General features: G+C 45.1%; 1 pseudogene; it reads right to left on the bottom strand.

The window, feature by feature from the left end:
* LOC123191999 (receptor-like serine/threonine-protein kinase SD1-7) overlaps positions 1–14483 on the bottom strand; it is a 79864-nt pseudogene that overhangs the window by 61395 nt on the left and 3986 nt on the right.

Below are 14483 nucleotides of genomic sequence, written 5' to 3'. Positions count from 1 at the left end.
ACAGCTCCTGGAGCATCGCGTTGAGCTCCAGAACTGTGAAGTTGAAGTTGAGGCCCGGCCGCAGCCTCATGATATCTGCCGCATTCTTTAACTCCCAAGTGGGTCTCCCCCGTTCCTGCAGGGGGGGCGATGCGGCGGCGAAGAAAATCCGCACCAACAGCGCCTACAGTGAGCCCGGCAAGCCTGAGGCGTAGGATCCGGGTGACAACAATCTTCAGCCTGTCGTCTTCCGGGGCCACGTCACTCCAATCGCTGCCGCGTGCTACTGGGGTTTGGCGCCGGGTGGTGAATGGCTGCGGGTTCTCCTCATCAATCCAGCACCAGTCTGCTCTCCACTCCTCCCACTTGCCGCGGAATTCTCCCTCCAGATAAGTTTCCTTCTTGCAGGCCCTTGAGATCCAGGCGATTCCGCCGGATAAAGGCTCTCCTCTCTCTACTCGGGGTATAAAGAAGTGGCGAAAGAGGGCTACACTGGGATGGACTCCGACAAAGTTTTCGCAGAGATGTGCGAAAACTGCCATGGTCAAAACGGCATTGGGGGTGAAGTCGAGGAGATGGAACCCGTAGGTGTTCATGATATCGCAGAAGAATTCAGAGAAAGGCGGGCAGAGCCCGCAGTAGAAGAACATGGCGAAGAAAGGGTGCCCGTTTGGGGCCTTCTTCCAAGCAGCGGCGGGAAGTACCTTCGTGCGCGGATGCGCTCGTGTCTCCGTCGACCAAAAGAGGTAGTACTTCTCCCTCAGCTCCCTCGCGGCAAGCTTGGGGGGGAAGACTGCCCGCTCCTTTCGCAGCGCCGCAAGCCGCTGCGCCCTCGGTCGACTTCACAGCCTTCCCCTTGTCGGCTTTTGGAGCCATGGCGGAAGTGGTGGAGGAGGTCGACGGCGTTGGTGGTGCTGGTGGCGATGGGGGGCGGAGCGCTGCTCTCTTTCGGCTTTGGGAAGACGAGGGAGCGGCGGAGATTTTTGAGATTGGAGCAGCAACGGGCGAATGGACGAACTACCCCTGTTTCCCCTGCTTATAAAGAGGGAGGGGGCGGACGTTCCGCATTTCCGAATAAAGAAACCACCCACGATCTCTCCCACGACGCCGCATTCAACACGTGCCGTTTGGGGAGGGCGCGGTGGATACGGAGAGAGATACGGCGTAACCTAGGCCACGCATGCCCGTGCCCTGTTTTGGGCCTGGCCCAACAGCGCTCGGCACCGTGTATGGCCCAGGCCCAGGGGCTCCTGTTGGTGTACTAGAGTAGGGGTACCCTAGTATCACGATCTTGTGCACGGGCAGTCGCAGCATCCCGCGGCAAGGCTTTCCGGGTGACCACCAAGGTCCTCCGTGGTTCCTTTGGAGCCATTCAAGAACAAAGTATCCAAACCAAGACACCACAAGACCCCGGCAAGAGGAGCTTGCCGGGAAGGCCAACCAAGGAAGGCGCTTAAGGAGACAAGACCCCGGCAAGAGGAGCTTGCCGGGAAGGCCGCCCAAGGCATCTCAAGGAACTTGCCGCGGCGCGCCTCGCGTCCCGGCAAGGCCCGGTGAGCGACAAGCTCCCGGACGCGACAAGACAATGACCGCGGCAAGGCACTTGCCGCGGCAAGCCACCACTCTGTGCCCGCGCTCCAGCACATCCACCAACGTGTCGCTCTGGGACCCTTCCAGGCGTGCGTGGCGGGAGGCTGTGCAGCCAGCGGTGCACAGTGGCGAGTGGCGCTGACAAGATTGCCATCGTGGCGAGCGGTGGCGTCCCTGACGGTCCTTTTTGCACTGTTTAGGCGACACAGACGGGCATTTAATGCCCTTGTCCCCTGCCGTCAGGGTTAGGTATGATACACTGTAGCAGGTAGCTGTACCTACCGCAGCACCTTTCCATTTTTACCCTTTGTCTCCGTTGCCACCTGTCGGTGACCCCTTGAGCATATAAAAGCAGGCCCATGTGCAACGTAGAGGGGGGTTGGGGGAAAAAAGAGAACACTCAGGCTCGGTCTCGTTAGCCGCTGGTGTGTACTGTAGCACTCCGCGCTCCCGAGCAAGAACTCAATACAAACCACAAAGCAGGAGTAGGGTTTTACGCATCTGTGCGGCCCGAACCTGGGTAAACTGCTCGTGTGCTTCGCCTCGATCTGCTCTTCGTGCGACCTCCGCCCCCGCCGAACCGAAAGGGACTCGGTCTGCCGGTCCCATAGGTGTTCATGGATTAGTCCCCCGACAGTTAGAAAACATAACCATCTTCGATTAACGAGCTAGTCAAGTAGAGGCATACTAGTGACGTTTGGTTTGTCTATGTATTCACACAAGTATTATGTTTCCGGATAATACAATTCTAGCATGAATAATAAACATTTATCATGATATAAGGAAATAAAATAATAACATTATTATTGCCTCTAGGGCATATTTCCTTCAGTCTCCCACTTGCACTAGAGTCAATAATCTAGATTACACAGTAATGATTCTAACACCCATGGAGCTTTGGTGTTGATCATGTTTTGCTCGTGGAAGAGGCTTAGTCAACGGGTCTGCTATATTCAGATCCGTATGTATCTTGCAAATCTCTATGTCTCCCACCTGGACTAGATCCCGGATGGAATTGAAGCGTCTCTTGATGTGCTTGGTTCTCTTGTGAAATCTAGATTCCTTTGCCAAGGCAATTGCACCAGTATTGTCACAAAAGATTTTCATTGGACCCGATGCACTAGGTATGACACCTAGATCGGATATGAACTCCTTCATCCAGACTCCTTCGTTTGCTGCTTCCGAAGCAGCTATGTACTCCGCTTCACATGTAGATCCCGCCACAACGCTTTGTTTAGAACTGCACCAACTGACAGCTCCACCGTTTAATGTAAACACGTATCCGGTTTGCGATTTAGAATCGTCCGGATCAGTGTCAAAGCTTGCATCAACGTAACCATTTACGATGAGCTCTTTGTCACCTCCATATATGAGAAACATATCCTTAGTCCTTTTCAGGTATTTCAGGATGTTCTTGACCGCTGTCCAGTGATCCACTCCTGGATTACTTTGGTACCTCCCCGCTAGACTTATAGCAAGACACACATCAGGTCTGGTACACAACATTGCATACATGATAGAGCCTATGGCTGAAGCATAGGGAACATCTTTCATTTTCTCTCTATCTTCTGCATTGGTCGGGGATTGAGTCTTACTCAATTTCACACCTTGTAACACAGGCAAGAATCCTTTCTTTGCTTGATCCATTTTGAACTTCTTCAAAACTTTGTCAAGGTATGTGCTTTGTGAAAGTCCAATTAAGCGTCTTGATCTATCTCTATAGATCTTAATGCCCAATATGTAAGCAGCTTCACCGAGGTCTTTCATTGGAAAAACTCTTATTCAAGTATCCTTTTATGCTATCCAGAAATTCTATATCATTTCCGATTAGCAATATGTCATCTACATATAATATCAGAAATGCTACAGAGCTCCCACTCACTTTCTTGTAAATACAGGCTTCTCCAAAAGTCTGTACAAAACCAAATGCTTTGATCACACTATCAAAGCGTTTATTCCAACTCCGAGAGGCTTGCACCAGTCCATAAATGGATCGCTGGAGCTTGCACACTTTGTTAGCTCCCTTTGGATCGACAAAACCTTCCGGCTGCATCATATACAACTCTTCTTGCAGAAATCCATTCAGGAATGCAGTTTTGACATCCATTTGCCAAATTTCATAATCATAAAATGCGGCAATTGCTAACATGATTCGGACAGACTTAAGCATCGCTACGGGTGAGAAGGTCTCATCGTAGTCAATCCCTTGAACTTGCCGAAAACCTTTTGCGACAAGTCGAGCTTTGTAGACAGTAATATTACCGTCAGCGTCAGTCTTCTTCTTGAAGATCCATTTATTCTCAATTGCTTGCCGATCATTGGGCAAGTCAACCAAAGTCCATACTTTGTTCTCATACATGGATCCCATCTCAGATTTCATGGCTTCAAGCCATTTTGCGGAATCTGGGCTCACCATCGCTTCTTCATAGTTCGTAGGTTCATCATGATCTAGTAGCATGACTTCCAGAACAGGATTACCGTACCACTCTGGCGTGGATCTTACTCTGGTTGATCTACGAGGTTCAGTAGTATCTTGTTCTGAAGTTTCATGATCATTATCATTAGCTTCCTCACTAATTGGTGTAGGTGTCACAGAAACTGGTTTCTGTGATGTACTACTTTCCAATAAGGGAGCAGGTACAGTTACCTCGTCAAGTTCTACTTTCCTCCCACTCACTTCTTTCGAGAGAAACTCCTTCTCTAGAAAGTTTCCGAATTTAGCAACAAAAGTCTTGCCTTCGAATCTGTGATAGAAGGTGTATCCAATAGTTTCCTTTGGATATCCTATGAAGACACATTTCTCCGATTTGGGTTCGAGCTTATCAGGTTGAAGTTTTTTCACATAAGCATCACAGCCCCAAACTTTCAGAAACGACAATTTTGGTTTCTTGCCAAACCACAGTTCATATGGCGTCGTCTCAACGGATTTTGATGGTGCCCTATTTAACGTGAATGCGGCCGTCTCTAGAGCATATCCCCAAAACGATAGCGGTAAATCAGTAAGAGACATCATAGATCGCACCATATCTAGTAAAGTACGATTACGACGTTCGGACACACCATTACGCTGTGGTGTTCCGGGTGGCGTGAGTTGCGAAACTATTCCACATTGTTTTAAATGTACACCAAACTCGTAACTCAAATATTCTCCTCCACGATCAGATCATAGGAATTTTATTTTCTTGTTACGATGATTTTCAACTTCACTCTGAAATTCTTTGAACTTTTCAAATGTTTCAGACTTATGTTTCATTAAGTAGATATACCCATATCTGCTTAAGTCATCTGTGAAGGTGAGAAAATAACGATATCCGCCACGAGCCTCAACATTCATCGGACCACATACATCTGTATGTATGATTTCCAATAAATCTGTTGCTCTCTCCATAGTACCGGAGAACGGTGTTTTTGTCATCTTACCCATAAGGCACGGTTCGCAAGTACCAAGTGATTCATAATCAAGTGGTTCCAAAAGCCCATCAGTATGGAGTTTCTTCATGCGCTTTATACCGATATGACCCAAACGGCAGTGCCACAAATAAGTTGCACTATCATTATCAACTCTGCATCTTTTGGTTTCAACACTATGAATATGTGTGTCACTACTATCGAGATTTAATAAGAATAGACCACTCTTTAAGGGTGCATGACCATAAAAGATATTACTCATGTAAATAGAACAACCATTATTCTCTGATTTAAATGAATAACCGTCTCGCATCAAACAAGATCCAGATATAATGTTCATGCTTAACGCTGGCACCAAATAACAATTATTTAGGTCTAATACTAATCCCGAAGGTAGATGTAGAGGTAGCGTGCCGACTGCGATCACATCGACTTTGGAACCATTTCCCACGCGCATCGTCACCTCGTCCTTAGCCAATCTTCGCTTAATCCGTAGTCCCTGTTTCGAGTTGCAAATATTAGCAACAGAACCAGTATCAAATACCCAGGTGCTACTGCGAGCATTAGTAAGGTACACATCAATAACATGTATATCACATATACCTTTGTTCACCTTGCCATCCTTCTTATCCGCCAAATACTTGGGGCAGTTCCGCTTCCAGTGACCAGTCTGCTTGCAGTAGAAGCACTCAGTTTCAGGCTTAGGTCCAGGTTTGGGTTTCTTCTCTTGAGTAGCAACTTGCTTGCTGTTCTTTTTGAAGTTCCCCTTCTTCTTCCCTTTGCCCTTTTTCTTGAAACTAGTGGTCTTGTTGACCATCAACACTTGATGCTCCTTCTTGATTTCTACCTCCGCAGCTTTCAGCATTGCGAAGAGCTCGGGAATAGTCTTATTCATCCCTTGCATATTATAGTTCATCACGAAGCTCTTGTAGCTTGGTGGCAGTGATTGGAGAATTCTGTCAATGACGCAATCATCTGGAAGATTAACTCCCAATTGAATCAAGTGATTATTATACCCAGACATTTTGAGTATATGCTCACTGACAGAACTGTTCTCCTCCATCTTGCAGCTATAGAACTTATTGGAGACTTCATATCTGTCAATCCGGGCATTTTCTTGAAATATTAACTTCAACTCCTGGAACATATCATATGCTCCATGACGTTCAGAACGTCGTTGAAGTCCCGATTCTAAGCCGTAAAGCATGGCACACTGAACTATCAAGTAGTCATCAGCTTTGCTCTGCCAGACGTTCATAACATCTGGTGTTGCTCCAGCAGCAGGCCTGGCACCTAGCGGTGCTTCCAGGACGTAATTCTTCTGTGCAGCAATGAGGATAATCCTCAAGTTACGGACCCAGTCCGTGTAATTGCTACCATCATCTTTCAACTTTGCTTTCTCAAGGAACGCATTAAAATTCAACAGAACAACAGCACGGCCATCTATCTACAATCAAACATAAACAAGCAAGATACTATCAGGTACTAAGTTTCATGATAAATTTAGGTTCAATTAATCATATTACTTAAAGAACTCCCACTTAGATAGACATCCCTCTAATCCTCTAAGTGATTACGTGATCCAAATCAACTAAACCATGTCCGATCATCACGTGAGATGGAGTAGTTTCATTGGTGAACATCACTATGTTGATCATATCTACTATATGATTCACGCTCGACCTTTCGGTCTCCGTGTTCCGAGGCCATATCTGTATATGCTTGGCTCGTCAAGTATAACCTGAGTATTCCGCGTGTGCAACTGTTTTGCACCCGTTGTATTTGAACGTAGAGCCTATCACACCCGATCATCACGTGGTGTCTCAGCACGAAGAACTTTCGCAACGGTGCATACTCAGGGAGAACACTTCTTGATAATTAGTGAGAGATCATCTTATAATGCTACCGTCAATCAAAGCAAGATAAGATGCATAAAAGATAAACATCACATGCAATCAATATAAGTGATATGATATGGCCATCATCATCTTGTGCTTGTGATCTCCATCTTCGAAGCACCGTCGTGATCACCATCGTCACCGGCGCGACACCTTGATCTCCATCGTAGCATCGTTGTCGTCTCGCCAATTTTATGCTTCCACGACTATCGCTACCGCTTAGTGATAAAGTAAAGCATTACAGCGTGATTGCATTGCATACAATAAAGCGACAACCATATGGCTCCTGCCAGTTGCCGATAACTCGGTTACAAAACATGATCATCTCATACAATAAAATTTAGCATCATGTCTTGACCATATCACATCACAACATGCCCTGCAAAAACAAGTTAGACGTCCTCTACTTTGTTGTTGCAAGTTTTACGTGGCTGCTACGGGCTTAAGCAAGAACCAATCTTACCTACGCATCAAAACCACAATGATAATTTGTCAAGTCGGTGCTGTTTTAACCTTCACAAGGACCGGGCGTAGCCACACTCGGTTCAACTAAAGTTGGAGAAACTGCCACCCGCTAGCCACCTTTGTGCAAAGCATGTCGGGAGAACCGGTCTTGCGTAAGCGTACGCGTAATGTCGGTCCGGGCCTCTTCGTCCAACAATACCGCCAAACCAAAGTATGACATGCTGGTAAGCAGTATGACTTATATCGCCCACAACTCACTTGTGTTCTACTCATGCATATAACATCAACACATAAAACCTAGGCTCGGATGGCACTGTTGGGCAATGTAGTAATTTCAAAAAAATTCCTACGCACACGCAAGATCATGGTGATGCATAGCAACGAGAGGGGAGAGTGTGATTTATGTACCCTTGTAGATCGACAGTGGAAGCGTTAGCACAACGCGGTTGATGTAGTCGTACGTCTTCACGGCCCAACTGATCAAGCACCGAAACTACGGCACCTCCGAGTTCTAGCACACGTTCAGCTCGATGACGATCCCCGGACTTCGATCCAGCAAAGTGTCAGGGAAGAGTTCCATCAGCACGACGGCGTGGTGACGATCTTGATGTACTACCGTCGCAGGGCTACGCCTAAGCACCGCTACAATATTATCGAGGATTATGGTGGAAGGGGGCACCACACACGGCTAAGAATATGATCACGTGGATCAACTTGTGTGTCTAGGGGTGCCCCCTGCCCCCGTATATAAAGGAGCAGGGGGAGGTGCAGCCGTCCAGGAGGAGGGCGCGCCAGGAGGAGTCCTACTCCCACCGGGAGTAGGATTCCCCCCCTTTCCTAGTTGGAATAGGATTCGGGAGGGGGAAAGAGGAGAGAGAGAAGGAAGGGGGGCGCCGCCCCCCTCTCCTTGTCCTATTCGGACTAGGGGGAGGGGCGCGCGGCCCAGCCCTGGCCACCTCTCCTCTCTTCCACTAAAGCCCACTAAGGCCCATATACCTCACGGGGGGTTCCGGTAACCTCCCGGTACTCCGGTAAAATCCCGATTTCACTCGGAACACTTCCGATATCCAAATATAGGCTTCCAATATATCAATCTTTATGTCTCGACCATTTCGAGACTCCTCGTCATGTCCGTGATCACATCCGGGACTCCGAACAAACTTCGGTACATCAAAATGCATAAACTCATAATATAACTGTCATCAAAACCTTAAGCGTGCGGACCCTACGGGTTTGAGAACAATGTAGACATGACCGAGACACGTCTCCGATAAATAACCAATAGCGGAACCTGGATGCTCATATTGGCTCCCACATATTCTACGAAGATCTTTATCGGTCAGACCGCATAACAACATACGTTGTTCCCTTTGTCATCGGTATGTTACTTGCCCGAGAATCGTCGGTATCTCAATACCTAGTTCAATCTCGTTACCGGCAAGTCTCTTTACTCGTTTTGTAATACATCATCTTGCAACTAACTCATTAGTTGTAATGCTTGCAAGGCTTATGTGATGTGCATTACCGAGAGGGCCCAGAGATACCTCTCCAACAATCGGAGTGACAAATCCTAATCTTGAAATACGCCAACCCAACATGTACCTTTGGAGACACCTGTAGAGCTCCTTTATAATCACCCAGTTACGTTATGACGTTTGGTACCACACAAAGTGTTCCTCCGGCAAACGGGAGTTGCATAATCTCATAGTTATAGCAACATGTATAAGTCATGAAGAAAGCAATAGCAACATACTAAACGATCGGGTGCTAAGCCAATGGATTGGGTCATGTCAATCATATCATTATCCTAATGATGTGATCCCATTAATCAAATGACAACACATGTCTATGGTTAGGAAACATAACCATCTTCGATTAACGAGCTAGTCAAGTAGAGGCATACTAGTGACGTTTGGTTTGTCTATGTATTCACAAAAGTATTATGTTTCCGGATAATACAATTCTAGCATGAATAATAAACATTTATCATGATATAAGGAAATAAAATGATAACATTATTATTGCCTCTAGGGCATATTTCCTTCATAATTAATTAATATATATACCTGGCCGGACTCCGTTCGGTCACCGGAGCCGTCATCACGGTGTCCTTCCCCCTCCATTCGGTCACCGGAGCCGTCATCACGGTGTCCTTCCTCCTTCATTGTTTGATCATCGTCGTCGTAGCCTGCTTCTTCATCCTGTCTTTCCAGACCATCGGTGCATGTGTCATTGAGAAACAACAAGACGGCATCACTTCCGTGTGCGATTATCTCCCCCAACACCGCTTCTTGTGCTTCGTCTCGGGGGTGCGGATCCATAGTTGCTGCAAATATTTACAACATGGTAATTATTATTCAAACATGACAGAAGGATATATTAGTGGCAAACGTTGAACTAGCTAGCTAAGAACAATAAGGAATCATATTAGTGGCCTGGCCTCGACGCTTCTCTAGGGTTTGGGGTGGCCTCGACGACAATGCTCTTTTAACTTGGTAAATTTGGGTGGCTTCAAGAGAGTTTGTCGATCGGGTAGGGGCGCGGCGGGAGGGGATAGGAGACTGACATCGTTTTTTCTAGGGTTTGGGTGTCCTCGAGAGTTTTGGTCGAGCGAGAGGGCCGGGGGGTGCTCCCGTGGTATAAGTTGTCACGGTCGAGAGGGGGTATATATATCGACCGCCCCTCATGTCGAAGTTATCCGGGAGCGGTTATATCGACAACGACGACATACATACATGGGAAAATAATGTTATCGGGGAGGTGGTATATCGACCCCCCCCCTCGTGTTGAAATTATCGGGACATAAATTATACATACATGGAAAAAATAAGAAAAGGGAGAAGAGGATAAATAAGAAGAAGAAAAAAGATGAGAAGTTTTTTCTTCTTCTCCTCTATTCCTTTCTTCTTCTCCTCTTTTTTTTCTCCTTTTTTCCTCTTCTTATTTATTTCTCCTTTTTCTTTTCCTTCTTCCTAAACTAAACATATATAAACTAAAATAATCCTAACTTTTGCATACGAACACATATATATAAACTAAAAATTCTATGAACAAAATTACAACAGAAAAAATCATAAATTTTTTATAAAAAATGACATATCCTTTTGCATATGAACATACAAACATTTGCATATTCTACAATAATATCACCCCAAAAAATCTATGAACAGGAAAAAACCCTAACTTTTGCATATATATGAACATACATACATCATCATCATCATCATCTACTACTACAAAATGACATCTTCATCGTCGGCGTCGGGGCGGGCGCCGGCGTTGGGGCGCGAGGGAGAAGGGGGAGAGGAGGGGGAACGGTGCGGTGAGGCGCTCACAGTGCACGCAAGCGGCGGCGAGGTCGGGGTAGGGTGCGGCGTGCACGACAGCGAGGCGCGGTGAGGTGGAGGCAGGGCTCAGTGACGGCGAGGTCGGGGCAGGGCGCGTCGATGTCGGGGCAGGGTGCGGTGAGGCCGGGGCAAGGGCGGCGGCGGACGGGGGCGCGCGGCAGCCTAGCGGCGTCGTCAGGGCGGAACTGCGAGATGAGAAGTGAAAACTTTCACAAGTCCTACTTATATACTCAGAGCATTGGTTCTGGTTCATAGCACAAACCGGGACCAATGAACCCTTTAGTCCCGGTTGGTGCCACCAACCGGGACCAAAGGCATCTTTTCAACAGCCCAAAGGGCGGGAAGCGGTGGCCTTTGGTCCCGGTTGGTGGCACCAACCGGCCATTGGTCCCGATTGGTGGCACCAACCGGGACTAAAGGGGTGCATTAGTTCCGGTTGGTGCCACGAATCGGAACCAATGCACCCCTTTAGTCCCGGTTTGTGCCACAAACCGGGACCAAAGGCCTTGCATAGTCGGGTGGTGGTGGGAGTTTAGTCCCACATCGCTAGTCGAGAGGGGCGCGCAGTGGTTTATAAGCCCCACTGTCGCACCCCTCTCGAGCTCTCTGCATTGCAGGCTTACGGACCTAATTGTGACTGTTGTGCCTGATGGGCCTACTGGGCCTTCTGCGGGCCTGAATCCTGGCCCATTGATGGGTTTATAGTCATATTCAGGTTGTGGTGGCCTAGTAGCTGGCAAATTTTTTCTTTTTTTCTTTTTTTTGTTTTTTTCTACTTACAACAAAATGCTTATTTATTTTATTTTATTTTGTTTCTAATTACTTATTTTTTTATTTTATGATAATATTTTTGCTATTAAAGTTTCTAACAAAAAAAGTTCTTTATGAAAATTCTTTTTGCTTTTAATGATTTTGAACAGAAAATACTTTGATAATTTTAGTTGCATCAATTTTATATAATTTTAGTTTCATAAATTTCAGAGGTTGCTTATAATGTTTTGAACAGAAAAGACTTTGATATTTTTAGTTTCATAAAGTTTATTTATGTTATTAAATTTTATTTTATTTTATTTTGTTTCTACTTATATATTCTATTAAAGCTTATATTATTTTGTTTCAAATTACTTATTTATTTTATTTTATGATAATTCTTTTTACTGAAAGACCCTAAAATTCGTTATTTTTCATGCATTTACTGATTATTTTGAGATATAAGACCCTGAAATTGAAAAGCACTACAAATGAACTCTGAAAAGGTTGAAACTTGGCATGGTATCATCATTTCACCCACATAGCATGTGCAAGAAAGTAGAGAGGCTTACAGCAAAAACTAGATGCACTTCATGTACAAAATGCACACTCTCTTTCGAAGTATCACGGTTTCACGGAAACTCGTTTGTTACAAAGGGATTTCATTTTTTGAACTTATTTGAACTCCATACTTTTTTTGTGTTCAAAATGCACCATTCAAAGCCACATCATCAATTTTTAACCCTTTCTGACTTCATTTGTTATTTTTCATGCATTTACTGATTATTTTGAGCTATAAGACCCTGAAATTGAAAAGCACTACAAATGAACTCTGAAAAGGTTGAAACTTGGCATGGTATCATCATTTCACCCACATAGCATGTGCAAGAAAGTAGAGAGGCTTACGGCAAAAACTGGATGCACTTCGTGTACAAAACGGACAATCTCTTTCGAAGTATCAGGGTTTCATACGGAAACTCGTCTGTTACAAAGGGATTTCATTTTTTGAACTTATTTGAACTCCATACTTTCTTTGTATTCAAAATGCACCATTCAAAGCCACATCATCAATTTTCAACCATTTCTAACTTCATTTGTTATTTTTCATGCATTTACTGATTATTTTGAGTTATAAGACCCTGAAATTGAAAAGCACTACAAATGAACTCTGAAAAGGTTGAAACTTGGTATGGTATCATCATTTCACCCACATAGCATGTGCAAGAAAGTAGAGAGGCTTACGGCAAAAACTGGATGCACTTCGTGTACAAAATGTACAATCTCTTTCGAAGTATCAGGATTTCATACGGAAACTCGTCTGTTACAAAGGGATTTCATTTTTTTGAACTTATTTGAACTCCATACTTTTTCTGTGTTCAAAATGCACCATTCAAAACCACATCATAATTTTCAACCCTTTCTGACTTCATTTGTTATTTTTCATGCATTTACTGATTATTTTGAGCTATAAGACCCTGAAATTGAAAAGCACTACAAATGAACTCTGAAAAGGTTGAAAGTTGGCATGGTATCATCATTTCACCCACATAGCATGTGCAAGAAAGTAGTGAGGCTTACGGCAAAAACTAGATGCACTTCGTGTATAAAATGCACCATTCAAAGTCACATCATCAATTTAGTACATATAGCTCTCATGGATAGATAAGTGACCAAATTAATAGAAGTTCATCATCACATTAAAAACAAAGTACATATATAGTTCTCATTGAACAACATATAGCTTTCCAGAGCATCTAGTTAAACCATACATTGAAACTATGTGAAACCTTTCAGTGCAACAATAAATGTGATCATAATCACAACCAAGGTAAAAATTGATCCAACGGCATAATGATACCAAGCCTCGGTATGAATGGCATATTTTCTAATCTTTCTCATCTTCAACCGCATTGCATATATCTTGATCTTGTGATCATCAACGACATCCGCAACATGCAACTCCAATATCATCTTCTCCTCCTCATTTTTTTAATTTTTTCCTTCAAGTAATTGTTTTCTTCTTCAACTAAATTTAGCCTCTCGACAATAGGGTCGGTTGGAATTTCTGGTTCAACTACCTCCTACATAAATAAAATCTATGTCAACTTGATGGGCATAATTGTCATAAACAATAAATGAACCAAATAGTTATAAAAGATAATATATACCACATCCGAATCATAGCCAGGACGAGGGCCAACGGGGGCGGATACCAAAACCATCGCACTATATAATAACAAGCAATAATAAAAGTAAGAAAATTAGACAAGTATCTATCTAAAGTAAGAATTTTTTTTCTTTCAGAAGAAGATAAGAGGCTCACCACAGTGGTGCAGGAGATGAGATCGGCGCGGGCGATCGACGGCGGTGAAGACAGGGACGGGACGTGACGGACTGCTAAACCTAAACAAATCTCGGGAAAAATGGAGCTTGGAGGTCGAGCTTCGAGAGGAGAAAGCTTAACTAGCGTGGCTTGGGCATTTCATCGAACACCTCGTGTGCATAGGAGGTGAGCTAGAGCACCCAAATGCCCTCTCGTCGCCGGCCAGAAAAAACAAAGCACTGTGGAGTGCTCTGGTGCGGCAATGGGGTATATATAGGCAACTCATTTGTCCCGGTTCATGGCTGGAACCGGGACTAAAGCCCAGCCTTCTGTCCCGGTTCGAGCCAAGAACCGGGACCAATGTTTGTGGGCCAGGAGCGAGGCCCATTGGTCCCGGTTCGTGCCTGGAACCGGGACAAATGAGTCCATACGAACCGGGAACAATGCCTACGAGGCCCCGGCCGGCCCCCTGGGCTCACAAACCGGGACGAATGCATCCATTGGTCCCGGTTCGTGGAAGAACCGGGACTAATGGGCTGGCCAAGCCCGAACGAAAGCCCCTTTTTCTACTAGTGTAACAATCTCCAAGAGAAGGACCCCAAAGCTATAAGTGTCCAATTTCACAGAAAATGTACCTCCCATGGCATATTCTGGGGACATGTAACCACTGTTTAAAACATTCGACAAGTCAGCAAGGAATGTACAAAACACGCTATACTAAAC

The sequence above is a fragment of the Triticum aestivum genome, chromosome 2A (assembly GCF_018294505.1).
Source record: "Triticum aestivum cultivar Chinese Spring chromosome 2A, IWGSC CS RefSeq v2.1, whole genome shotgun sequence".
Classification (NCBI taxonomy): Eukaryota; Viridiplantae; Streptophyta; class Magnoliopsida; order Poales; family Poaceae; genus Triticum; species Triticum aestivum.
This window is presented reverse-complemented; position numbering and strand designations above follow the sequence as displayed.